At 50.8% G+C, this 26,373-nt stretch overlaps 1 long non-coding RNA gene across 1 annotated transcript; it reads right to left on the bottom strand.

Annotated features, from left to right (window-relative positions):
* Positions 1 to 6,430: 6,430 nt before the first annotated feature.
* LOC122466464 lies at positions 6,431 to 24,268 on the bottom strand. Its single transcript, XR_006291971.1, has 4 exons — positions 24,102 to 24,268; positions 20,585 to 20,589; positions 12,231 to 12,235; positions 6,431 to 6,442 (listed from the first exon to the last, which is right to left on the bottom strand). It is a non-coding gene; the product is annotated as an uncharacterized LOC122466464 (long non-coding RNA).
* Between the last annotated feature and the right edge of the window lie 2,105 nt (positions 24,269 to 26,373).

Here is a 26,373-nt window from a genome sequence, read left to right as displayed (position 1 = left end):
CATGGCTGCCCAGAGGAAGCGTGAGGGTCAGTTTGCCCCAGGCCCTGTTTGATCAGGCCCCTAACTGAGTGGCGCTGCAACCTGGAGCACCAGATTGCAACAGCATTCCCTGAAATTTGACCTGGCGGCCCCCCTGTTACAACCTGAGTGGTGCCACAAAAAGGTAAAGTGAGCGATGCAGCTGTGTGTATTGTACCATGTCAAACATTTCTGGGGGCACCCTGGTGCGCATTATCCCACCCTGTAAATAAGCCCTACATGACATTCCTGAGGACACAATGTGAGTCCCTGGCACAGCTGGGACTAGAACCCAGGAGTCCAGTGTCTGGTCCCCTACTCTAATCACTAGGCACACTCCCTCCCTCTCTCTGACTAGAGACCCAGGGATGTTTTTATTCCCCTTTGGTTCTCTGTCAGTGTAGTTCTGAGCAGATGGGTTTAAAGGACACTTGTCCATACTGCTTTGTATTTTTTAAATTATTCTTTCCTACATTCCTCCTGTTACATTTTATCTCCAGCACGATCTAAAGCAGCAGCTATTGAGCCTGCCTCTAAATCTGATCAAACTCTTGCTCTCCCTGTGGCAATAGGGGAAAAATCTTTACTGCCAGTCTCTCTGCTGCCTTACCTCCTGACACAATATTATTTCATCGTAACCCGTCCGGTGAGCAGTTTGCCTCCTTGGCCACAGCACAGTCTCTGTACGAAGCCTGCTCTATTGATTCTGACACTGCGCTGGTGCGCACAGGGCAATTCCAGGAGATGAGGGATCGATGAGAGCGTAATTGCTCCCTTGCGGCCAGAACCATGGAAGGGATGGGGAAAGGGCATGGGCATACAAGCACGGCTGAGGGAAGCAGATGCTGTTACTGGAGCTTCTCTCCGGCACACAGGGTGCCCTGCTGCAGGGCAGGGTGAACACAAGAACTCCTAGGCTCAGCTGCCTTAGGCAGCGATCGTGGGTCATTCCAGGAGCATTGAGTCTGCACGGACTTTGGGTCTAGCAAAAAACAGCCAAAAGGGAATGGGAACAGATAGGGGTTTGGTTCCAGGAAAGGAGTACTGAGGGCAGGGATGACTGGGGAGAACTAGACTGCAGAGCAAATATTCCTCCAAAGAGCTGGTGCAAACTAGTGCCTAGATCAGCACCGCTCAAATATTCTTCAGATAAAGGGCTGCAGGGACTACTTGCCAGTACTTGCCCTCAGGCTGCACCTAATGCCGTACAATGGAGCCAGCTACAGGTGTTCACATCTTTAATATGGAGCCTGCAGTGACTACAGTTCCCAGAATACAATGCTTCATGGCATGCTAGGACCAGCAGTCTCTGTAGTCTACACCTCTGTATTAATGATAAACATAGGTCTCTTCAGTCCCAATCAGGCCATCCAGCCCAACATCTCGTCTCTGAAGGCTGCCAATATTCTATGTTTTAGAGGAAGCTGTAAATCCCACATTGTGAACCATTATGTAACAAGCCACCCATGGAAAAATATCCCAAGCATGATTAGCTAATGTTCTATACTTGTTAAAACTTCTCTATGGCAACTGCCAATATTATTCCTGACCATATACATGGATAATCCTGTCTGGAATCCTATTAATCTCTACAACAAATCACAGATTGGTAACATTTCTTTCTATTCTCTTTAAACTTGTTTCACTCAATGCTGCCATTGTTCTTGTATTATGACTTTGGGTAAATAAGCAACCCTGATTTCCCTTCTTTCTCCCATCGTTATTTTATATAATTCGATCATGCCCTCCCCACAAATCAAACAGTCCTTATCTTTTCCATCTCTCTTGATATGCAAGCCTTTCTGGGCTTCTTATCATTTCTATTGCCCTGAAAGACTGCAGGCTACATTGGCCACACTTGGACCTAAACAATTTTTTTCTGTAATGTTTTCATTCTCAGTGCTGCCTGTCAGATTAGAAATCAACTGTATCATTTAACTTCAAATCTCAGTCACTAAACTTCTCAATTCATCCACACACAGGAATTGATTCCGCACGTTCAGATCATATATGGCCTGTCTCTTGTAAGCATCTAACAATGATATAATGGACCCAGCAGCATCAGGCCTTGATGTTATTGGGTTACCCAAGTATTTTTCCCTTTTGTGAGTCCTCTGTGTTGGTTTTATCATATTACTGAATTTCCTTTCAGAAGAGGGATTCAGCCCCTGCATGGGATTGAAAATGTTAAAGGGGCATTGTCCAGTGGTGTGAGACATATAAATTCTTGCTCCAACACTGACTCGCTGTGTGGTCTTGGGTAACTCAGTTCCCTGCTCTGTGCCTCAGTTTCCCCACCAGTAAAACAAATCTCATGATATACATATTACCATAGTTAATCATGTTGGGTAAAAAGGAAAGGTCCCTGTTCCTTGCAATCTCAATTAAACTGAACGCAGTAGATTTGTCAGGAGGGTTCGGGAAGCAAGACGTCAATACGTACAAGGGAACAACTTCATCCCTGGTGTAACTGAAAGTACACAAGGAAGAACTCTGACTCAGGGACGAGAGAATAGCTGTTGGAGGAGGGTAGCTATTCCTTACACAGCAGATCTTTTGAGCTGATCAGTTTCACATGTTGGCTGGGTTTTATTTGTTCTCATTTAACTTCATACTTATTATTTGAATTTTCTCTCTTGGATTATCGCCCAAGTGATCATACATAATAAAGCATTTCCATGGGGCTCTTGTGGGTAAGTCTCATTATCCCCATTTGACAGATGGGAAAAATACGTGTAAAGAGCGAGAGAGGGAGAGTAACTTGCACAAGATCAGACAGTCAGTCTGTGGCAGAGCCAGGAGCAGAACCCAAGTCTCTGGGGTCCCAATGCATGCCTGGTCCACTGGACTGCACTGCTTCTCTACTTCTTCCAGGGAGGATTATTTGGATGAAGTTTGTACAGTGCTTTGAAGATGAAAAGTGCAAAGTATTATTATCTCTTAGTAGCAGTATGGTGCTTGGCTCATAGTCTAGAATATCAGAAGCTCCAGGTAAGACAGGATCTCAAAAATGCATAAACATGGCATTGCTAGGGCCATTAAAACATCTATTGATCCTTCCAAGAGTGGATGCATCCAAACACCTTGAACTACAGAAAAGTTCAGATCCAGGATAGGCTGGAGTTTCAGTGCAGAAGGAGCTCCTTCCCCAAGGCAGAGAAGAAGAGGCTAAACAGGCAGGTACAGGAACAAACAGAGAGAGTCTATAGCTTTCCATGCTAAGACTCCAAAACGTTTTTACTACAGCAATGACTAAAGGAGAATTAATGCCTGACATGGTGCTCTTGTTGCGTCTGTGTTCGTGGGTGATGCTCCATCACTGACACAGCCTGTTGTTTACACTTCCAGCTTTAGAGAGTCATATGGGGAGTAAATCCAAGTGATTTATTGTCTAAACACCTGGTGACAGCTGGGTGCTCTCCTGTGCTCACACAGCTAGGGCTGGAGCATTTTATCTCCCCTCCAATCAATCACCAAGAGCCACAAATGCACATTCATGCCAGCAATGCCCTGGCGGGGGAGGTGGTGATGGTCCAGTGGGGTGCAGAGGGCGAGGGGCTGGGATAAATTGGAAAGTGATCGTTTCAGCATGTTCACTTTGTAGCAGGGAATAATCTGAGCTACAAAGTTTGGATCCAAATACAAACTTCTCCAGAGCTAGTCGCAAAAGAGAAACAGATCGAGATTCAGACTTTCCCTGACTGTGTGGGATTTGGAATTGGAGTTCTCACCGAAGACCACCTCTGCTTAGCAGCTTAACTCAATGGACTTTTGCCCCCAACTACCGGGACATTTCCAAGAGCGAGGATGCCTAGCTCAACATCTGCATGGAGTGCTGCTATCGTGGGCTAATTTTCAACCCTTGCTCCAGAGGTGGATGCTGCCTGCAGACCACCTGTGGGCTCAGGTGGAATCTTCTCCAGCAAGCAGGTTCCCACATTGTCCCAGGGAAGTATGGTCACCTTTGTACATTAGGCCTACTGGACAAATACATTGTACATCGTCATCTTGTTGCATCACAATGTCAGAAATGACCCTTTGTCCCACTGATGATACAGAGTCCTGACATCGCCACTAAATGTTTTGATGTGATGACATCCCAGCAGTCCTCACATATTTTCAGGCACTTCCATGTCCTGAAAGCTCAGCTTGCAGGATGCTGGCGGCCTCCCTTCAAAACCAAGTGCTGACCGACGCCCCAATTGGTTGGCACCCAACCAGCTGTGTACCTGTGGTCACTGGCCTTTTCACTTCCTAGATACCTAGAAGCTAGGCAGCAGTGTACCAAAGTAAGAATTGTGAATGGCCTGTCAGTGCTGTCACTCCCTCCACAGGTCTCAGGATCTCTCTGCCCATATCACTATGTAGGGGATGACTGGCTCAGGAAAGTCCCATGAACCTGCCAGACCTTCATCCATCACTAGAGCCAATCCTCCTTGTAAGTGCTGCTTCTCACTTCCTGGTTCTGGCAGGGACAGGAAATGGAGGAACCAAAATTCCATCACCATCTTTTAGAGTAGCAGCCGTGTTAGTCTGTATTCGCAAAAAGAAAAGGAGGACTTGTGGCACCTTAGAGACTAACCGATTTATTTGAGCATAAGCTTTCGTGAGCTACAGCTCACTTCATCGGATGCATTCAGTGGAAAATACAGTGGGGAGATTTATATACACAGAGAACATGAAACAATGGTGTTATCATACACACTGTAAGGAGAGTGATCAGGTAAGGCAAGCTAATACCAGCAGGAGAGCGGGGGGTGGGGGGAGAAAACTTTTTGTAGTGATAATCAAGGTGGGCCATTTCCAGCAGTTGACAAGAACGTCTGAGGAACAGTGAGGGCGGGGGGGGAATAAACATGGGGAAATAGTTTTACTTTGTGTAATGACCCATCCACTCCCAGTCTCTAGTCAAGCCTAAGTTAATTGTATCCAGTTTGCAAATTAATTCCAGTTCAGCAGTCTCTCGTTGGAGTCTGTTTTTGAAGTCTTTTTGTTGTAATATTGCGACTTTTAGGTCTGTAATCGAGTGACCAAAGAAACTGAAGTGTTCTCTGACTGGTTTATGAATGTTATAATTCTTGACATCTGATTTGTGTCCATTTATTCTTTTACATAGAGACTGTCCAGTTTGACCAATGTACATGGCAGAGGGGCATTGCTGGCACATGATGGCATATATCACATTGGTAGATGTGCAGGTGAACGAGCCTCTGATAGTGTGGCTGATGTAATTAGGCCCTATGATGGTGTCCCCTGAATAGATATGTGGACACAGTTGGCAACGGGCTTTGTTGCAAGGATAGGTTCCTGGGTTAGTGGTTCTGTTGTGTGGTGTGTGGTTGCTGGTGTGTATTTGCTTCAGGTTGGGGGGCTGTCTGTAAGCAAGGACTGGCCTGTTTCCCCAAGATCTGTGAGAGTGATGGGTCGTCCTTCAGGATAGGTTGTAGATCCTTGAGGATGCGTTGGAGAAGTTTTAGTTGGGGGCTGAAGGTGATGGCTAGTGGCGTTCTGTTATTTTCTTTGTTGGGCCTGTCCTGTAGTAGGTGACTTCTGGGTACTCTTCTGGCTCTGTCAATCTGTTTCTTCACTTCAGCAGGTGGGTACTGTAGTTGTAAGAATGCTTGATAGAGATCTTGTAGGTGTTTGTCACTAGGTGCTGTCGTCATCACGAACAGGTCGGAATATGAACAAGAGGCTGCTCTGCAGCTCCCCAACACCACTTTCTACAAGCCATTACCCTCTGATCCCACTGAGAGTTACCAAAAGAAACTACAGCATTTGCTCAAGAAACTCCCTGAAAAAGCACAAGAACAAATCCACACAGACACACCCCTGGAACCCCGACCTGGGGTATTCTATCTGCTACCCAAGATCCACAAACCTGGAAATCCTGGATGCCCCATCATCTCAGGCATTGGCACCCTGACAGCAGGATTGTCTGGCTATGTAGACTTCCTCCTCAGGCCCTATGCTCTCCTGCTGGTATTAGCTCATCTTAAGTGATCACTCTCCTTACAGTGTGTATGATAACACCCATTGTTTCATGTTCTCTGTGTATATAAATCTCCGCACTGTATTTTCCACTGAACGTATCCGATGAAGTGAGCTGTAGCTCACAAAAGCTTATGCTCAAATAAATTTGTTAGTCTCTAAGGTGCCACAAGTACTCCTTTTCTTATCACTATCTTTATGGCCCAAGCTGGTGCAGGAAGCACCACGAATCCTGCCAAAGAGAATCTGGTTTGGGGAAATTCCCAGCTTGAGGGAATATAGAGGCTTCCAGCCATTGCTTACAGTGTAGGCTGGGGCCTAGAGATGGATTGCATGTTGGTGGATACTCCCAGAGGCACTTGACCAAAGGCAAGCACACTACCTCCCCTGGCCCTTGCTATCCCATTACATGGGATGCAGCATGCGCTGCCACCTAGCTCCACTGGTGGGTGGAGAGAGGGATACGTCCCCGCCCTTGCTTTGCCCTTCCTACTTTGGGGAACCTGCCACTCTGTCTGCACTAGATCCCCGCCCCCCACATATTGGGGGCAGAAGGACATGAATTGTGCCCGGCCCCTACACAAGAGGGCAAATGGCTTCTTTTCGTCTATTCACCTCCCCCACTACACTGTGGGTTAGGCTGGCACGATCCAGCCCATGTGTGGAGATAGTTTGGATAAGCAGAGACACCTGACAAAGCAAAATGTTTTACAATTACATTTCCAACTTTCCCAAGCTTCAAGCGAGTCAGGAGAGGACAGGAATTGGGAGACAGTGTCACTTCATGTTCTGGGCGAAGGTCAGGTTTGTTATTATTTTATCCAAGCTCATTCACCCATCCTGAATTCTTCCCAGAGTCAGGGACAGTCTCGCTACACTGCAGTCACGAGGTGTGATTGCAGCGCGTGCAGATGTACCCGAGCTGGCTTTAATGTCGCATGCTCGGGTAGCAGAGCAGTGAAGTCACAGCAGGACAGGCTGCATCACAAGTTACACAAGGTGCCCCCCACTGCCCCATAAGGACTAGAATGGCTACCCCATGCTGAAGCCTGAGCTGCCATGTCGTCACTGCTCCGGTAACTAAATCAAAGCTAGCTCAGGTATGTCTACGTGAGCTGCAATCAAACCCCACGATTGCAGTGTGGATGTGCCCTGAGTCACTCTTTCTGATGCTTAAAACATCAAGCCAAAGAATTCCCTCATCGAACCTCTGGGTTGTGAGAAAGCACAGGCAATGGAGCGCTCTGTGAAACTCACAGCATTTTCCATCATAGGCTCACCTCCTGCCTCCAGGCTGAGCTCACAGCAAAGAGAAACTGCCATCATCTGTAACTGAAATGCACTAATGCAGACATCATGGAGGGGGAACAAAGGCAAAACGCAATGGTCGTCCACAGAGTCCCTTTTCTGAAGCTCCTGACAATACACAGCACTTATACGGTGCTTTCCATCCTTAGATCTCAAAGCAACTAACTTCGCTGCCAAGCTGAGCTTGGAAAGGACATTTCCATGTACCTCAGTCCCAGAAAGATATTGACACATCAGAGGGACTTCAGAGAAAAGCAACGTAAATGATGAAGAAAGTCTGGGTCTGATTTACAAGATAAAATTAAAAGAGTTCAAGTTATATATACACAGCATGGCTGGAGTGGGCACCTTAGAAACATACCTGATAGTAACTAATAGTGATTAATAGCAATTATTTAAATCATAATAAAAAGACAAGTGAGTGAGTGACATGGCAGTTGTCTAGAAGCCCTGGAAGGGAGTACACACCAAAGAGAGGGTTGTATAAGGGGGCATAACTGGGAGTAATGGGATGAACATAAAACAGTGAAAATCTAGGCTGGATATCAGAGTGCATATTACATGACTCACCATCCTAAAACAACCCCTCACAGAAAGGCCCAGCACTGCACCCACTCTGCCTCAGTTTCCCCACAACAATCTCCACCCTACTCCCACTGTAAAGGTGATTTGCCAGTGACTTGACCCTTCAGCAAAGTCATGAACAAAAGGGCAGCCCTCCCAGGGAACCCAAGTCTGAAAACAACACCCAAAGACAAGCAACTTTGGCCCCACTAGGCTCAGCTGGCAGCCCCCTTTCTTATAGCAGTGGCCTGGCTCAAGTCCCAAAACATCAAAGCACAAAATCTTTGTCCCAGTCCCAAACTGTGCCCCTTCTCATGGAGTCTGTCTTCTCTCCTCTAATTCAGGCATTCCTCTGCCCACCCTCTGGGCTCAGCTTCCATCCTGCCTGGGCTCCTTACCACCTCCTCCTCTCAGCCATTCCTGTACTCTTTCGCGTCATTCCCTGCTCTTTCCCAAACAGCCAGTCTCAGGCATTCCTGCTTAAGAGTCTTTCACAGGCCTCTGCCTGCCTTTTGCACTCATCTGGCTCCTCACAACCTTCCACTCTCCAGCCAGCTCACTACTGCGGGGCTTCCTTCCTTTAAGTCCAAGTCCAGCACAGGTGCAGCAGGACAGGGCTAATGGAACAGAGCGAATTGACCCGACGCCTTCTGGCCCTTAAAGGGGCAGGCCCCCCGGTACAACTTCCTAACAGTGATCTATTAGGAATAGTAGAATTATCTCTTATGGCAGGAATTTGAACTGTAGGAGTATCTTCATTCACTAGCTGTAAGCAGCAAGCTGTTACAGTTGCTGGGGCCAGCTGATAGAGGGAGACAATCACCCACTAACCCAATGTATTACATGGGTATAAACGGGAGCGCATGCGGCCCCTGTTAAAAGAGTGGGAGAGCTGCCACTGTATTCCAGCCAAACTAGCCATACAGCCTTGTAGGGACTCAGCACTGAGTTCACACTCTTCATTACAGCACGTTAGAGAAAGCCAAAAATAGATCTAGATTAATAGATTAGATGGGCAAACAGACTCCAGCTGCAGTGTCACCCTCCTGCTCCAAAGCCTCTTCCAGAATTAGTGGTAGCTTTGTTGCAATTCAGTCCTTCAAGCTTTTCTGAGACCTGGGGTGAGACTGCTGTGGTGGCTGTGAGAATGATTGCGTCCGTGGAGCAGGGAAGTGAGAATCCCTTCTCACGGCTTCCATCACTGTGAGGGGCACATTGTCAGATTGGGTCATGATTTGTTTCTGTGAAGCTGTGTGACCAGAACCACTTGCGTGTGCAATTTGTACACGGTGCACACTCAGGACTCACCCTACCACACCAATTTTAATTCAAGTACTATCAGCCTCAGTGCACACCTAAGGAACTGGAAATCAGACTACAATGCACAACCTTAAACTAACCTTCCCATGCTACATGATTTAATCATTTAATAACAATTATGGTCTGAAAATTACAGTTATGCCGTATGGGAGCCAGGAAAAGAATGCAAAGCTGATTATGTACTCCAAATATCTTGGCTAGAGAGAAACACAGACAAGCATTATTATAGATTGATATTAAGGGCTAGATCCTCAGCTGGTGTAAATGGGCAAAGTGCCATTGAAGTCAATGGAGCCACACTGATTTACGCCAGTTAATGATGGGGCCTTGTGACTTTAAAATAATCTGCTCAACGATAGTATCCATATTCCTTAACAAAACCATATACCAGTGCACGGAGGATGTACATTCAAAGAAGGTTACATAACAATCTAACAAATTAACAGATTGGAGTTAAGGTTGTGCATTGCACTGTGATGGTCAGTTCTTTGATGTGCGCAGTGAGGATGATAGTATTGTTGATGTGAAAGTAAATGTGTTAGAGAGGGTACTGGTGTGTGGGTATGCTCGCAGATCAATATTGGATGTGAATGTTGCCTTAATTTATTATATCTTTGTTTTTGAGGGGTTGTGTTGTGGGGAAGTATACTCGAGCAGCCTTAATATAAGCTATCAGCATTTGTTGTGGGGGAACATACATGTCTGTATAAATGTATCATGGCTCTGATTCTTAGGCAGGCTTCAACTCACTCTCCAATACTGCAAGTGCTACCTTGCACCCATAATTAAATGCAGACACAGTATGGCTACAGCTATTTGTGCCCACAGCTACAGCCATTTACACACCCGTCTGCTTTGAGCATGCAATCAGGTAGCTATGTGCAGTTGTGAGTACTGATAATTGTGGGTGCAGTTTTGCATTCACATCTAATTAGAAATGCAAACTTGTGCCCACATCGGAGGCTGTGTTTGAAAATTTAGGCCTAATGAGAAAAAATGTGGCCTATTTCATAACACTCTCAATAGCATACAATACTGTCCCTTTTTGCCCAGTGCATCTCTGGGAGTGCAGGAGACTAGGTCTCCAGCCTCTGTAGATAATGGGGATGTAAGAGCCCTCCAACCTTGACCCCCCTTCTTCCCCCCCCGTTCCAAGCAGTGCTTTTGTCACACTCAGCTCGTGCATTGTGGTTTCCAGGCAAATTTCCACTTGGTGCTCAGAGAGCTGAAACCTTTAGATTAATCCCAGATCTGTCAGCCGCCATCATTTTCAAGCAGGGCTCCGAGCTCTAGGAGACTCAGTTACTTTCTCCAGCACTGAGGAGCCTTAAGCCTCTCACTATCTCAGTGAGTGGACACCTCTATTCCTTTCCCACCCTTTCCCAAAATGACCCTGGGTTTTTGGCTGTTCCAACTCCACCAGGATTCTCCTGGAACCGAGCTAGCATTCCTCTCCTCTCGCTCCATACATTTCAACTTGGTCTCTGTGGCTAAGTCAGTCCAGCTATTAGCCAAATGCCTCCATCACCCCCCTCTTCACTCCCCCGCATGCTGCCACCATCCCCACACAACCCTCATACCTCATTCCTGCAACTGCAGCCCACCTATCTGATGTAGGTGTGAAAATCAGCCCTGGGCCCAAGTACCCCAGCTGGGAACTGCTCAGATGTTTCTCTGGTATATGAACACGCCTGGCAGGCTGAACTTGAGGCCTTGTGTAAGGGGACTGTTGCCCCCTTATTAACATTCAGTGCGGGTGTTTTGGTTGGCTAGCTCCCAGTATTAAAAGGGGGGTCTACAGGAAATCAGGACCCGGAGACCGACAGTCCCCAGGAACAATGGGGAAAGGCCAATGCTCCAGGTCAGCCTGAATGAGAGGGCGGGCAGGCTAATCAGGGAATCACGAGGCCAGGGAGGTCCCCTCCTCCATGTGAGCTGGAATTGCCTGGGTCAGACAGAGTGGGGCCAAGCTAAAGAGAAAGCAGGGGTGCAAGCTGAGCTGGGGAGCAGAGCCGTGCCAGATCCAGAGAGAGCAGACCCTGTCCTGGGACCAGAGCTGCAGCCCCAAAGCCAGAGGCACAGCCCAGAAAGAGCAGATTTGCCCTGGGAGGAGAGCTGCAGCAACCAGAGCCAGAGGGGCCAGAAAAGCAGCCCATGAAGCATGTCAGTGCTGGGAGCAGAGTCACAGAAGCAGTCTGCAGAGCAGACCTGTCCTGGAAGCAGAGCTGTAGCAACCAGAGGCAGAGGGGCCAAAGAAGCAGCCCAGGGAGCTGGAGGCAGAGCAGCAGCAGTGCTGAGACAGAGTGGTGGAGCTGGGGCTGGAGGAGTCTGGAGCTGGGTGCGGTGAGCAGCTGGGGAGAGCGAGGGGGACCCTGGGCAACGGGCCCAGCACAGGGAGACATCTCAGCAGGGGCTCTGCAGGCCAGGCTTGGATCGTAACCCCGACAGGGTCCTACCACTTAGAGCCTGAGAGCGTGTGGCCACCACCAGAGCAAGTGTCCAGCCCACAGCATCCCTGCAGCACAGCCAGGGCCTGAGAAGGCGGCCTGGGACTTACAAGGAACAGACTGTGAACTGCCCGGAGATTCCAGAGACACTGTTTGTGATGTTCCCTGCCACAGAGCAGGTTGATGTGTTTCCTTTAACCTTTCCCATTTTTCCTTATTCTTTTTAAAATTAATTGTTGATTAAATAACTTGCATTTGCTTTAACTTGTATGTAATGGTCAGTGGGTCAGAGAGGTGCCCAATGCAGAGAGAGTACCCCAGAGTGGGGACACCCTAGCCCCTGTCCTAGGTGACCACAGCAAGGCTGGGAGTCGAGCCCCCCAGGAATCCTGGGCCCAGCCTTATTGGGGTTACGAGGACTCTGCCAGACAGGATAGTGGAAGGGGAGTCCTCAAGGGCAGGGAGGCCACTGGGTAAAGGAAGTGGGAGTGAGGACTCAGATCCTTTCGCTAGCCCACATCACCGGGGTAGTGCAGAAGCCAGGAAAGTTCCCCACAATAGCGGGACTATTCCCCCGCTTACACTTGCTCAAATGTGGCTTTGGTTAAACTGCACCTCGGTGACTATTTGTAGGGGACAGCAGCCCAAGAGACCCCACCACACACCAGTTATCTATCCCCTGGCACCAGAATGAGGCTGAATATGTCTCAGCCAGGGAATTCGCATCCCTCCCTACCGCTTTTCTCAGTATTTTTCAGGGGCTGGAGTCTAATCTGTTCTACGCACTGAAGGTTGCTATTTATCTGGGGCCACAGCTTTCTGCAGCTCCCCGATACATGCATGTTCCATGGGGATTTTGAGCACAGCTCTCTGCCAAGCCATATCTGCTGAGGACTCTGTGGAGCTATCCCAGTGCCAGTCGGACCATTGTAGGCTGCAGATCTGACCCTCCGGCACAAGCAGAAAGGAAACAGGACTTGTTTTACTTATCACTCATTAATCACCAGCTCCATGCTGTACAAAGCACAGGGCAAGACACAGTGCCTACTTAAATCACACTCATGACTTGGCATATGGGCCACACCCTTGACCACAATTTGGTCTGAGTAACTGGTCTACTCCACATGATCCACAGTGGGGATGGTGCGGGAGGAGGATAAATTATCCTCCTTCATGCCAGGCCGCAGAATGGGAGTGGAACTACCCAGCAGGAAGCTGAAGCCCGCAGTACCCGCGGTGACTGGTTCTCTCCCCCTACACAGAGGGAATGGCTGGTGGAGCTACACAGTCATAGCTCCACCAGGCCCACACTCACTCCCGCAAAGAAACAAGCCTACATGCTGGGTGCAGGTACAAGGACCCGGCATGCAGCACGCTGAGTGTGGCACCCCGGCAGGGATCCCCTCTCCACCAGGGAACTTTTGCTGGGTCAGGGCCCTCCACGTCTGTGGCAGGCCTGGGTATAGATCCCATCTGTGTCAGTGGAATATTGCGTAGAGGGAAAATAATGCTGTTGAGAGCGCGTGGGATGGATAAACAGAAATAAAGTAGAGCCACCTGCGGGAAGGTCTGTTGATCAGCAGAGAATCTTTAGGAGCGGAAAGCAAGCAGGGTAACATGCCCAAAGAGTCCCACACAGTCACTGCCTTGGAGCCCAGGCACTCTTCCAGAGCCCTTCCCTGTGCACATGTGTTCAGAGGACAGGAAAGGAAACCTGGATTAACCCCTTGTGCACTGGGGACAAGGTTGTGCCCCTGCAGCTGTGAACAGCTACAAATGAAATAGTGACTCCAGGGCGAGGGCACTGAGCGTCTGCGTTCAGTATCGACCAGCCCTTTGCATTCTCTCCAAGGAGTCTCCAGTATCCTCTCTCTTTCCCCGCATTTTCTGCCGCGTGCTTTTCACAGGCCAGTGTGTCAGATGTTCTAAGCAGGGCTAGAATAGCCGGGAGTGCGGCAGGTCAGGACGAAGGAAGCATTGGCTGATCTGGCGAAGGGGGAGGAGAATGCAATAGCTGGGGGAAAGGGAGGGCAGGGCTGAGGTGCATTGGCACAAACCAGCTCATATTCTGCCCTGCTCTCAAAGGTTCAGCCTCGTACTTTTGTGATCACCAGATATAAGTGCAGGACTTGAATACAAAGAAAACCCACTGAAATAGAGTGTAGTTCTCTCAGTGGAGCCCCACGTAAATGGCGTTGGTGTGTGTGTGCGTGTACGTACTGCAGCTGGGCGTGCCTGTCATTCTTAAGCCATGGGTATTCACTGGGTGGGTGCTGGCGCTATTTTCCTGCCCCACACACCCTGCTGTCATGAGGCTGCCCCTCATCTCAGAGCCACATCACAGCTGAATCAGCAGCACCCAACTAGAACCTGCAGCCTGCCTTGATGTGAGAAGAGCTGCTCCTAAACTAGTGATCAATAGAGGAAGAGATGAGGCATAGCCATTAATTAGGGAGAGCCACACAGGTCTGCAGGGGGAATGAGGCTGCAGGGAGGGATCTGACACACACATTTTCATCAAGAAACTAAAAAGAAGGGCCTGAGAACAGGAGCCAGAAACTCACAGAGTCCTTAGCCGTAGCTGTGATACTTCCTTCCTCTGTCACCTCAGGCAAATCCCTGCCCCTCTCTATTCTAGTCTCGTGGGATAACCGTGCCTCAGTTTCCCCATCTATAGCATAGGGCTAATGACACTACATTACCGCTGTTGTTGGGGAGGGGAAGGACAAGGAGAGAGGAGGAAGAATTAATTTTCTGTACGGTTGCAAAGTGCTAAGTGTATTGCGTTTTATGAAGCACCCGTGAAGGTGAATCACCACACAGCCTGCAGGGCACAGCGTGACAATGGGCCTCGTGCTCTGAGGCACAGCTGTGGCTGCAGCTCAGCGTCCAAGAACATCCACGCTCCACCAGCCCCGGCCCTTCCGTTCTGTACTCTACACGTTCCCCAGCCCTCGGAGCTCCTGTTCCTCCCCCCAGAGCGGCTCTGCTGCCGACGTGTGTATACGCGGTACACCCCTGCCCAGGAGCTGCCGGAGTCCCATTTTCCATGTCCCCCCTACACAGCAACAGGAGAGCTCCTTGAGGTGCCACTTTTCTTGCTTAAACAATTATCCTTTCTATAAATACCTCCTCCTCCTGTGTGTGGAAGGAGCACCCAACGCTGCAAAAAGAATTTAACCCTTCAGTGTGCAACCAAAAAACCTCATTATCCCAGCTCCCTGACTGGCACTCCCTCCCACTCACGCACCCTCCATCCCTTCCTAGAGGCAGCTGAATCAATGTTTGAGTTGTACAAACAGCCGCCTGACTGCAATTTGGAAGGGATTCAGATGGGGATTACAGCAAGGCAGTGGATAAAAATCTATTACATGGCGGTATTTATTCTAGATCCCTGTGGCACTCAGCGTGAACTCCAGCCACATGCTCCAGCCTCATTCACAGGCAATGGGGGCATGGGACCAATTTGGGAGGGGGAGCTGGAGCACGTGGGAGCAGGGTTTGAATCTAGTTCACATTTCCAAGGCAGAGATTTTAGTGAATTTGGAAGTGGTGAAGGTGCTGTTTTGACCGCTCTGAGACTGAGATCCAGTTTGTGGTCCTGATTATACTGGTGTCAATCCAGAGTAACTCCACTAACTTTCGTGGAGTCACTTTGGATTGATGCAGGTGTATTTGATATTGGAACCTAGACTTGGCTTTTTGGTTTACCACTGAACAGGTACAACCCTGGAAGCAGCAGTGGAAGCTCCCTTTCCCCAGTATGGCTCCACTGTGGTCTAGAGGCCCCCTCCTCTGCCAATGCAAGGGGAGGCTCAGTCACCAACACCCAGATGCTTGCTCTCTGTTCTGAGACTTCCTACCAGGGGACCAGTTTGCACCAGCTGTGGTGATGGTGGCTTCTGAAGTGAGGTCACCTGTCTTCTGGAATTGGACTGAGAACCACCAGCTCATTTCACACAGGAAGCACCAAGCAGCCATCAGGTAGGTTGTCATTACAGGCCCAGCCAGGCTGAAGGGGGTGGGAGCACTTTCCATCCTTCCCTGGGGATCTGGCTCAGCTCCTGCCCCTGCCGCCTTTTACATTCATACACTGATGGTGAGAGCCATCCCGTTTCTCTGGCACTAAGAAATCAGTTCTGACTACACCAAACATTTGATTTGGAAGCAGAATCAGTAACCCAGAGCAAACAAACAGCCAACTTGGGGCTACTGAGAGCTAAGTCGATCCTGGGACTTACTCCTTAACACCAGTGGCGGATTAATGCACATGCCCACGGGGCCCAGGCCCAGGGGCCCTGGCCAATTTGGGAGGCCCCGCTGGAGCGCTGGAACCTATGTAGAAGTGGAGGAGCCACCGGTGCCAGAACTGTCGGTGGTGGGGCTGGGGGGTCCAAAAGCAGTCCCTGACACATGTCCCTGCCCCCTGGGGTGCGCCATGCAGGGCAGGTGGATAGTCCCAGGCTCCCCACAGCAGCCCGGGCTCCCTGGGCAGCTCTTACCACAGCCTGGCTTCAGCTTCTGGCCTGGTCAGGGGGTGAGGCCTCAGGGAGGAGAGGAGCAGGGGGTGGGGCCCCATGGCAAAGGGGGGCTAAGGTCCACCTGAGCCCCACACCAGGAAGACACTAACACCGCTAGCTGGGGCTGCGCTTCATGGCAGGGGAGCCGAGCACCTTATCAGCTTCCCCTCAGTGAAGCACAGCCCATGCCACCGCCGTTCCATGCCTGCCCGAGGTTACTACACTAGCGTCGTCAGGCATCCATGCCTGCTCGAAAAGGGACCATGACGGCAGCAGTGCTGACCAGAGACTGGACCATTAAAAGTCCGGTTGGTCCCAGGCATGCTGGGGCATGGGAGGGGGTTCAGGGAGCGGTCTCCAGGCGGCCAAGCTGAGACAGGGGGTTGGGGCATGGGAGGGGGTTCGGACTGTGGACGACGTTGATCTCGGGTGACTACCAGGAAGCAGCAACGTGTGCCTCCATCTCCTAGGCAGAGGCGCAGCCAGGGAGGTTCCGTGCACTGCCGCCATCCCGAGCACTGGCTCCACGGCTCCCATTGGCCAGGAATATGGCCAGTGGCAGTTGTGGGAGCAGCACTTGTGGGCGAGGACAGTGCGCAGAGGCTCTCTGACCCCTTCTGCCTATGAGCTGGAGGGACATGTCACCACTTCCTGGAAGCTGCCTGAGGTCAGCGCTGCTTTGAGCCCACACCCCGAACCTCCTCCTGTGCCCCAACCCCCTGCCTCAACTCAGAACCCCCTCCTGCACCCAAACTCCCTCCTGGAGCCCACACCCCATCCCGCACCCCAACCTCCTGCCCCAGCCTGGAGCCCCCTCCTACACACCAAACCCCTCATCCCTGGCCCCACCCCAGAGCCTACACCCCCAGCCGGAGCCCTCACCCCCTCTCGCATCCAAACCCCCTGCCCCAGCCCGGAGCTCCCTCCTGCACCGCAACCCCCTAGCCCAGCCGGATGAAAATGCATGAATGAGTGAGGATGGGGGAGAGTGAGCGACGGAGGAAGGAAGGATGGCGTGAGTGGGGGCAGGGCCTCAGAGAAGGGGCAGGGCCTCAGAGAAGGGGCAGGGCAGGGGTGGGGGCGGGGCAAGGGTGTTCGGTTTTCTGCAAAAAGGAAGTTGGCAACCCTATACTACACCCATGTTAAAAAGTGGGCAGGCAGGGTCCTCTCACTTTTAAAAGTGGGGGAGCCATGGCCCCCCTGATTCCCCTAGTTCCAGCGCCGCTGGGCCACTGGGGTGTGGGAGGCCCAAATGGTCTTTGTGCCAAAGGCCCCAATAAATCGTAATCCCCTCTGCTTAACATTGAACATACTAGAATGATTGGCTGGTGTGTGCATCGCTGTCCTCTACTGGAGGGAATCAGACCTGCTCTACTAGTGTTGCCAACCCTCCAGGATTGGCCTGGAGTCTCCTGGAATCAGCATTGCTCTCCTGGTGACTATTGAAAGCAATCCGAGAGATTTTAATAGGAAATTTTAAGAAAATGACATTATGTCATGTTAGGGGACAAAATCTCCCGGAATTGCTTCAGTCAGAGTTGGCAACCATATACTCTACTAGGAGGCATAGGCCCTGCAAAGTTAACAGAGATTTTCCTCTAGCTCCAGTGGTAGAGGCTTGTGTTTTTTGGAACAGGAAGATCTGAGTTCTACCCTAGCTGCTACCATGAATTCTAAATGGCCATGGTGTGTAGCTTAGTGACAGCTGTGTTGCAGTCGTTATTCAAGGAACCCCAGTCTGTACCTTTCAGTCCCTGCTGATTGCATATCAGTGCAGAGGGGGAGGGATTTGTGTCACATGAGGACACAAATAAACAAACCATTTCTCTGGCTGTGAAAGCCACTGCTCCTTCTCTGGCCTGGCGGAAGGTGAGGCAGGAGAGAGCCCCGCTTTGTAGCAAACTGTGTTTCCCTGGCTCACCTCACAGACAGAGGGGGCGTGGGGAGTGGCAGGGACATGCTGCGAGACATGGCTGACTTAACATGGTGTGACAGCCCTATCCACCAGTGAAAAGAGTCAGAGAAGCCTCTGCTTTGAGGAAAGGAGTGGGGGTGGGAGAAAATTTACCATCCATGGCCTCACCTTTTTCCTCCTAACAGGACCAGATTTTCATCTACCAAGAGTATGTCAGATGTTAAATGTCATGACATCACTGCTCTGAGTTCCCCCTCTGAGGGGTGATAGCTCGGGGAGGGAAATCAGGCCACAGCCACAATGCCTTTCCCTTGCCAGCAGGGCAGGTTTTGATGGCCAAGTGCTCTCAGGAAGTATGTGTTGAGGTAAATGATGCAGAGATGGCAGACAAACAAAAGGACTAAAGAAGGGCTGGAAGGTTTCTGACCAGGCCCAAACTTCACCAAAAATCTGGGATGTCTGGCCTAAGTCCAATGCCAAAACCTAGAGTAACCAAGTCCCCAAATGCTTAATGCCCTCACGGTGTGACTTAGCTAGATGAAGCTGTGACTCAGCAGGACAGGAGGCGCAATCCCAAGAATGAAAATGGCCCCAAATGCACCTGGATTGGTAAAAGATGGTAGTGTTCTCTAGCCATGTGGTCCAGACGCCTGGGTTCTAGTCTTGGCTCTGCCTCTGTCTTTGAGCAATCACTTCCCCTTTCTAACAGAGGTAACTACTTGGAAGGACAGTATTGCAGTTAATGCACAGGCCTGGGAGATTGGGCTTCTGGGTCCTTTGCTTGGCTCTGCTGTGGGATCTTTGTGTCTTAGTTTCCACATCTATAAAACAAGAATAAGACCGATCTACATAGGGGGTTGAGAAGCTTAGTTAATGAAAAGTTTGTAAAGCACTTTGAGATCATCAGACAGAAGCACCCAGAGAAAGGCAAAGTATTTTTATTTTTCTATTACTATTACATTTCTTACCAAGACCCACAGAGCAATGATGAGCACTATTCTGAGAGGAAACGGGCACCACATCCTGCAAATGTACAGCACCTATTCTCTTCCCTTTCACCTTGGTGTCTGGTCCCAACTCTCCCCCTTTTCACCACAGTCCCTCATGCCCTGACTTTCACCCCATCCCCTGCCCCTGTGAGATTATATTTTTTTAATGCAGAAGCAGGCAGAGGTCAGAGGTCAGGTTGTTGCTGGACCCTGAACTGAGAATTCCCTGACTTTGTAAGTTTTGCAGTTCTCTGCTGCAATGGTGCACTAAATTTAGTCCTAAACTGGGCTAGGGAATAAAGTCTCAGACTCCACTCTGCCTTGTGTGATGAGCTTGTGGCCACACAGATTTCAGGGTCCTTGGAGGAATGGAGATCAGGAATCTCCAATCAAACAGCTGCCTCCCCACCACCACCCCCTTGGGCTACAGGAAAATCTTCATTAGCTGTAATTGTATTTGGTTTTATCTCTCTCCCCTCTAGAGGTCCCCACACTTATCTAAGCAAGTCAGATTCTATCTTGCAGAGGCGGGAGCTCTATGCATGCACACACGCAGATTATATTACAACTAATGAAGTTGCTTTGTTTGTTCTATTGCTTAAAGGAATAAGTTAATGGATCAGTATGGCCTTTAGCAATATTTGGTTTTATCAAATATTTATTTTGCAAGATAAATCCAAACAACAGGTGTCCACCAACGTTAAAGTTCTGAGGGGAGGGGTGATGCCCCACGGCACTAAATGGGCACAGAGCGAGGCCAGGTTCTTCTCCTCCAGGCAGCATCCAGTGTTCATTCAATCCAGGTCGATGGTTTCCACCTCTTTATTCCAAAACAGTTTACCACAATGTGCTGGTGGGACATTCGTCATACCTTTTAAATGCCTAGGGCCTGACTGTCCCCTGCCCTGAACCTTGTGTTGTCATCTACACCTGGGCACAGTGGCTGTAAAATGCCACCAGCTCAGAATTCTCCCCTCACTTGGCACAAGTGTAAACAATGACACAAGATGCAAGGCAGGGGAGACCCAGGCCTTGTGCAATGCACATGGATGGGAGAGAACAGGAATCCTGGGGTGCAGGGTGACATGTGACCCAAATGGCTGTGTCTTGCTCTGACTTCCTATTCTGACAAAGGACCTGTCCTTTAGCAGGTGACCTTCCCTTCACTCTGCTCTTCAGTTTCATGACATAGGGTTTGGTCCAGTGCATATGGTGCATTGCTTTTGTCTAAGGGAACAAGGTTTCTCGCAGGGCTATCCTATGACACTGCTCCTTGTGGCCCATTTGAGCTCTTCCCAGCCTCCTCACCATTAGCACCCAGACACCATAGTCAGCAAGAGATTCCTGGGCTATGTTTTCCTCCCAGGAAGCAGCTCTGCCTATCTGAGCCCCCTTTAGTTTGATAGGTTGAAGAGGCTATTTTGGGGAGCTCATAGGATCCTCTCTTCTTCCCCTACCCTTCACTTCCACACCAGCCTCCCTACCTCCGGCCCTGGCTGAGAACAGCTGAACTTCCCCTCAGCTGCCTACCCATGAGGCCTGGGTTTTGTACCCTAGGTATGTGCCATGCCCTGAAGAGCTCAGTACTGAGACTGGGGTCATAGTCCCCTGTGACAGGGTCGTGCCAGATGGCTATAGGAGAGTAATAGAAGGCAGATATATTAGCCCCAGGCTAAGGAGGTCCCTTTTCCCTGGGTAAGGTAACAGGGAAGGTTGCAGAACAATCAGGAACCTTCTGGAGACAATTAAGACAGGCTGATTAGAACACCTGCAGCCAATCAAGAAGCTGCTAGAATCAATTAAGGAAGGCTAATTAGGGCACCTGGGTTTTAAAAAGGAGCTCACTTCAGTTTGTGGTGCGCGTGTAAGGAGCTGGGAGCAAGAGGCGCTAGGAGCTGAGAGTGAGAACGCATACTGTTGGAGGACTGAGGTGTACAAGCATTATCAGACACCAGGAGGAAGGTCCTTTGGTGAGGATAAAGAAGGTGTTGGGAGGAGGCCATGGGGAAGTAGCCCAATGAGTTGTAGCTGTCACACAGCTGTTCCAGAAGGCATTCTAGATAGCTGCATTCCACAGGGCCCTGGGCTGGAACCCGGAGTAGAGGGCGGGCCCGGGTTCCCCCCAAACCTCCCAACTCCTGGTCAGACACAGGAGGAGTCGACCTGGACTGTGGGTTCAGAAAAACAGCCAAGCTGAGGGCTGCCGTGAAGCTCCAAGGTGAGCAAATCCGCCAATAAGCGCAAGACCCACCAAGGTAGAGCAGGAACTTTGTCACACCCCATATACAGCAACCTTGAAAAGTCTGTCTTTTCCTGCACAGTATCAGGGTGGATGCCACCCACGAAACAGAGGAGGGCCCACATCAGAGCCCTGCATTGCTGACACCACCAGCTGTGGAAAGTCCAGATCCAGGAAGAGCAGAAGAGCAGCAAGGCGAGGGAGCAATTGGATGGGAGGGGTGCAGGAGGCAGAAAAGATGATGGAGATGCAAGAAGCAGGCAGTAAGGGCCAAGAAGAGCAGATAGGCAATAAGCTCTTTGAGGCAGCGGCCATCCCTCTGTTATGTACACCTCTACCCCGATATAACGTGACCCGATATAACACGAATTCGGATAGAACGCGGTAAAGCAGTGCTCTGGGGGGCGGGGCTGCGCACTCCGGCAGATCAGCGCATCAGCGTGTCTGGCTCCGACACACTGCTCTGAGCGGTGTGTTAAGGGTGCCGGGCTGGGGCCGAGAGGTTGGATAAGGGCACCCAGAGGGTCTCAGGGAGTGGTCAGGGGACAGGGAGCAGGGGGGGCTGGATGGTTCGGAGGTTCTGGGGGCCAGGCGCTCAGGGGATGGGGAACAGGGCTCATTGGATAGGGTGTGGGAGTCCTGGGGGGCCTGTCAGGGGGCAGGGGTGTGGATAGGGGTCAGGGCAGTCAGGGGACAGGGAGCAGGGGGGTTGGGTAGGGGGTGGGGTCCTGGGGGTGCTTAGGGACGGGGGGGGTCTCTGGAGGGGGTTGTCAGGGGACAAGAAGCAGGGGGGCTTAGATAGGGATTGGGGTCTTGGGAGGCAGTCAGGGGGCCGGAAGTGACTATTAATAACAGAAATGCTCAAGGCCAAAGCAAGTTTGATATAACGCGGTTTCACCTATAACACGGTAAGATTTTTTGGCTCCTGAGGACCACGTTATATCAGGGTAGAGGTGTATTTGTGTGCTGCCCAGCACAGAGAGGTCACTGTTCCATGACTGGGGATCCTAGGCACTTCCATAATACAAATGTAATCCTTCTGCCGAGTAGAGGTGACAGCAACAAGGACCAGATTCAATATCTAGGGTTTCCCTTTAACAATACAAAACAGACCCAGCTCAAACCCCCACCACGTAATCTGGAAACATTAAACACCACCCCTGGGTGCTTCTAAGAGGCAATACTCGCAAGTACTGAGTTTGTGTATACCAAAAAAAAATCTTTTAATAAAAAGGGAAAAGGTACCCAGCATTAATTTGGGAAAACACCACAACCACGATTCGGAAGCATATGATCATGAGCAACCACCCATCCCAGAGTACATCGGGCAGTGTCCTTTACCTCAGGTTTTCAGCTTGCAGTCTGAAAGTCCGACAAACAAATGTTCCTTTAACACACCACCACCCCTCTCCCTCCACTGCACCCCACTCACAGTTATTGTCCTTCGTCAGTGAAGACTCAGAGTGCAGAAGTGTATTCACGTGAGTTCACCTCCCACCTTACGTGGGTGGGAAGGCATCAAGCAATGCCTCAGCTATGGCAGCCACCTCTGCAAGAGGCTCTCAGTTGCTGCTCTTCACTCTGCCGTTGCTGCCCACTGGTCCTGCTGTTGGCCACTACCACTCTCTGCTGCTGCTAGATGCCATCCCACTGCCACCACCCCCACCTCTGATGTCACATCTGAAGTTCCACCACTTAATCTGGCTCTCAGCAGGTAGTGGGGGACCTCCCTGCTTATGCCAGTTCTTTCACTGTGATTACAGCTCTAGTGGTCACTGAACAAACCAAGGACATTCAATTGAGTCTATTCAGTCCTATCCTTAAACGGCAGAGAAGGGTCACTTAGTGCTTAGCTCTCCTTAGGCTACTCCTGGGGGAATTCTGCACCACTGCGCATGCATAGAATTTATGTCCCCAGCAAATGTATTTGCTTCCCCGCAGAAAAATGACTTTCTGACAGGGAAGTAAAGGGAAGCCACAAGAGGGGTCATGCGACCCTCCCCAGCAGTATGTTTCGGGTGCCCAGGGCAGCCAGCAGAGAGGTAAATCTCTATGGGGCAAGGGGTGGGACTGGGGAAGACCCGGCTGGTGGCTCCTACCCCCTGCGCTGGGCTCAGCTGCTAGTCCTGGCTGGGCTTGGGAGGATGCAAGGCTTCCTCTTCCCCTGCCCAGCATCCAGGGCTGGGTCACACCCACCCATAGATTTCTCCCCTGGCTGCAGGAAGCTCTACAAACTCCCCCCCATCCCCGCCGCTTCCTGCACTCATCGCTCTTCAGCTGCAAAGGGAGGGATCCCTGTACAGGGAGCTGCTCCCCCATCCATCCAACCCCTGTGCATCCAGACCCCCTCATACCCAGACCCGCCACCGAGCCTCGCCACACTCAGAACCCACCCCCAATGAGCCCCACTCCCCCTGCACCTGGACCACACCGATGAGCCACCTGCATCCGGATCCCCACCCAACCAAGCCCCAACCAGCTGCACCTGGATCCCCATCCCACTGAGCCCCACTCCCCCAGCATCTGGACACCCCACTGAGCCCCCCACACCCAGACCCCTCGTCCAAGCTCTATCTCCCCCCACCCAACCCCCCCGCTGAGCCCCAACCACCTTCACCTGGAGCCCCGCACAGAGTCCCATTACTGTTGCACGCAGAACCCCCCAACAAACCTCTATGCATCCAGATTCCAACGCACCCGGATCCCCCACTGAGCCACCCACACCCAGATTTCCCCACACAGAATCTTCTCAACCCACACCTGGATCCCCCCCACACTAAGCCCCTCTACTGCCTTGCTGAGCCTTCCTGCCCACACCTAGTATACCTGGCGTGGAGGGGAAGGGCCCTGGGGCATTTCTGAGGCAGGCCCAGTCCTTGCACTGAGTCAGGGTTGGGTGCAGCCTCACCACTGAGTCCATATCATGCGGGGGGGGCTGCACAGTGATCTCCCCCCTCTGTGCAGAGCAATGGCCTGTGCTCCCCAGTGCTATACTGCACCCTCCACATTTATTTGACAAATAAAATTTGCAGAATTTTAAAATGCTGTGCACAGAATTTTTAGGCACAGAATGCCTGCAAGAATAATAGGCCAACACCCCCCAAAGATTCCCCACCCGTTCTCTCCTTCGCTGGGTGTTGGCATTCCTACCCCCTGCTTAGTGAGTTAGGTTCTGTTTTGGGTGACCCCCCTCAATCAGGGCAGGCTAAGCACAGTTCTGCTGCTCTTTACTCGTGCAATAAGGATAACAACATTTCCTTACCCCTGCACTTGTAACCCAACACCTGCCAAAACAGATCACTTTGGCAAAGCAGGTCCCTCTGCTAAATACCTAGGCAGAGTAGGTGTGTATATGCAAATACTGTCTGGTCCTGAAGCTGCTTCCTCCCAGCTCATCACTAGATGTCAGGGGAAAGCTCATTCAGACCTGGTTTACACAAATAATAATAATAATAATTAATAATAGGATGGGGGAGGTGCAAGAGTGGCAGGGTAGAGCAGGCAGGAAGAGCAGTGGGAGATAAAACTCCCCTGGTTCTGTGGCCACCCTGTGCATGCACATCCCCTGCTGTGCCTTTCTCTGGGCTGCTCATTAACTGAGGTGTAAGCAGCCATACAGAGAAGATCCTGATGAATGGAGCAGGCTGAGCAGTTTCAATTTGTGCTCAAGGCTGAGCATCTCTATCAGTACCAGCACTTTACAGGAGAGTAAAAACCTTCAGATTCCTCCCCACCCTTGGGCCTGGCTTTGCCCAGCATCTGATTGGTTCCTCCCAGCACCAGTCAGTGTAGGACTCAGGAGATTTAAAAGAGACTGAGGTGGCTTGTCCCATGGCAACTGCTCCATCCCCAGCTGTCCTGATCACCAAGGAGAGGAATAGTCGCTGGGTGCAGCTAGCTTACCTGGTGTACAAGTTACCCAGCTCCACCAGGAGAGGGAACGCTCTCGTCTCTACCTGCATTCTGTGGTCAGGACCTGGAGCTGGGCTCTTTGCCAGGGGACCCCTTCTGCTCCCACAGAAGGATTGACCCCCAAAAGCCTGCCTGAGAAATGACTGCTCTGGCAGCCAGGAGCCTTAGCTGTTTTGTCAGCCAGGGTGGAAAACGTTTTCACACAATCCCCCACCCCAGCAGCGTGGACGGACGGACGGACGGGGGACTTAAATAAATAAATAAAAACCCCAGTCAACCAATTGGAAAGGGAGCCAAAAAAAAGGGTTGGGGAGGGGAAGGGAGCAGTGCAATGGGACAGTGCCCCCTGAAACTGGTGCCCAAGGCGACCAGCCTGCTCGCCCACCCCTAGAACCAGCCCTGCCGCTGGCAGCCCAGGGCTGGAGGCAGCTGTATGGGAGGGATATTCATTTCTTTCTGGCATGCCCAGCAGGAGAGCTGAGAGGGAGTGGTGTGGAACCAGCCTCCAACCACCTGCTGGATGAGAATAGGTAGAACATTAGCCAGAGAGCTTTGTAATTTTACTTTGAAAATTCTCCCCTATTGGCACCAGGTTTGAGAGCAGGGGGAGGAAGGAGAGGTCGGCTGCCCATGGGCTCTGACATGAAAGCATGGGACTCTCTGCTTCTCTCTGCAAGGGCTTCTCAGGAGAGGGAAGGAGTGACAGGAGAAGGGAGAGAAGGAAAGAGGAACATGTGACGGTGGGAGGGAAGGAGAGAATTGTTATTAGTGTTGCTGGGTGTGTCTGTGTGTTGCACCTACGCTGTTCATGGAGCTCCGGTGTTAGTTGCACCAGCAGAGCATGCTGATTCAGCAGACCTCGATGTTAATCATAAGGACCACAGGCTCAGTTCGGTGGTGAAGGTTTATTGTCAACAAGGCAGAGTATCAGTACCCCAGCTCAACCGTTACACGTACACTAACCATGGGCAGCGGGTTGCATAGGCTGGGGAAGGCTTTGACACCCCTCCCCCCGAAACAGCCAGGCGTGATCCAGTGTTTCTGGGAACAATTGTCTCAGTTGTGTCAGGACAATTCCACACCCCACAAACACTGTGGCTTATAGAATATTTATGGGGCCTGCAATCACTTTCCAAGAGAACCTACAAAA

This window comes from Chelonia mydas, chromosome 6, assembly GCF_015237465.2.
Source record: "Chelonia mydas isolate rCheMyd1 chromosome 6, rCheMyd1.pri.v2, whole genome shotgun sequence".
NCBI classification, from domain to species: Eukaryota; Metazoa; Chordata; order Testudines; family Cheloniidae; genus Chelonia; species Chelonia mydas.
This window is presented reverse-complemented; position numbering and strand designations above follow the sequence as displayed.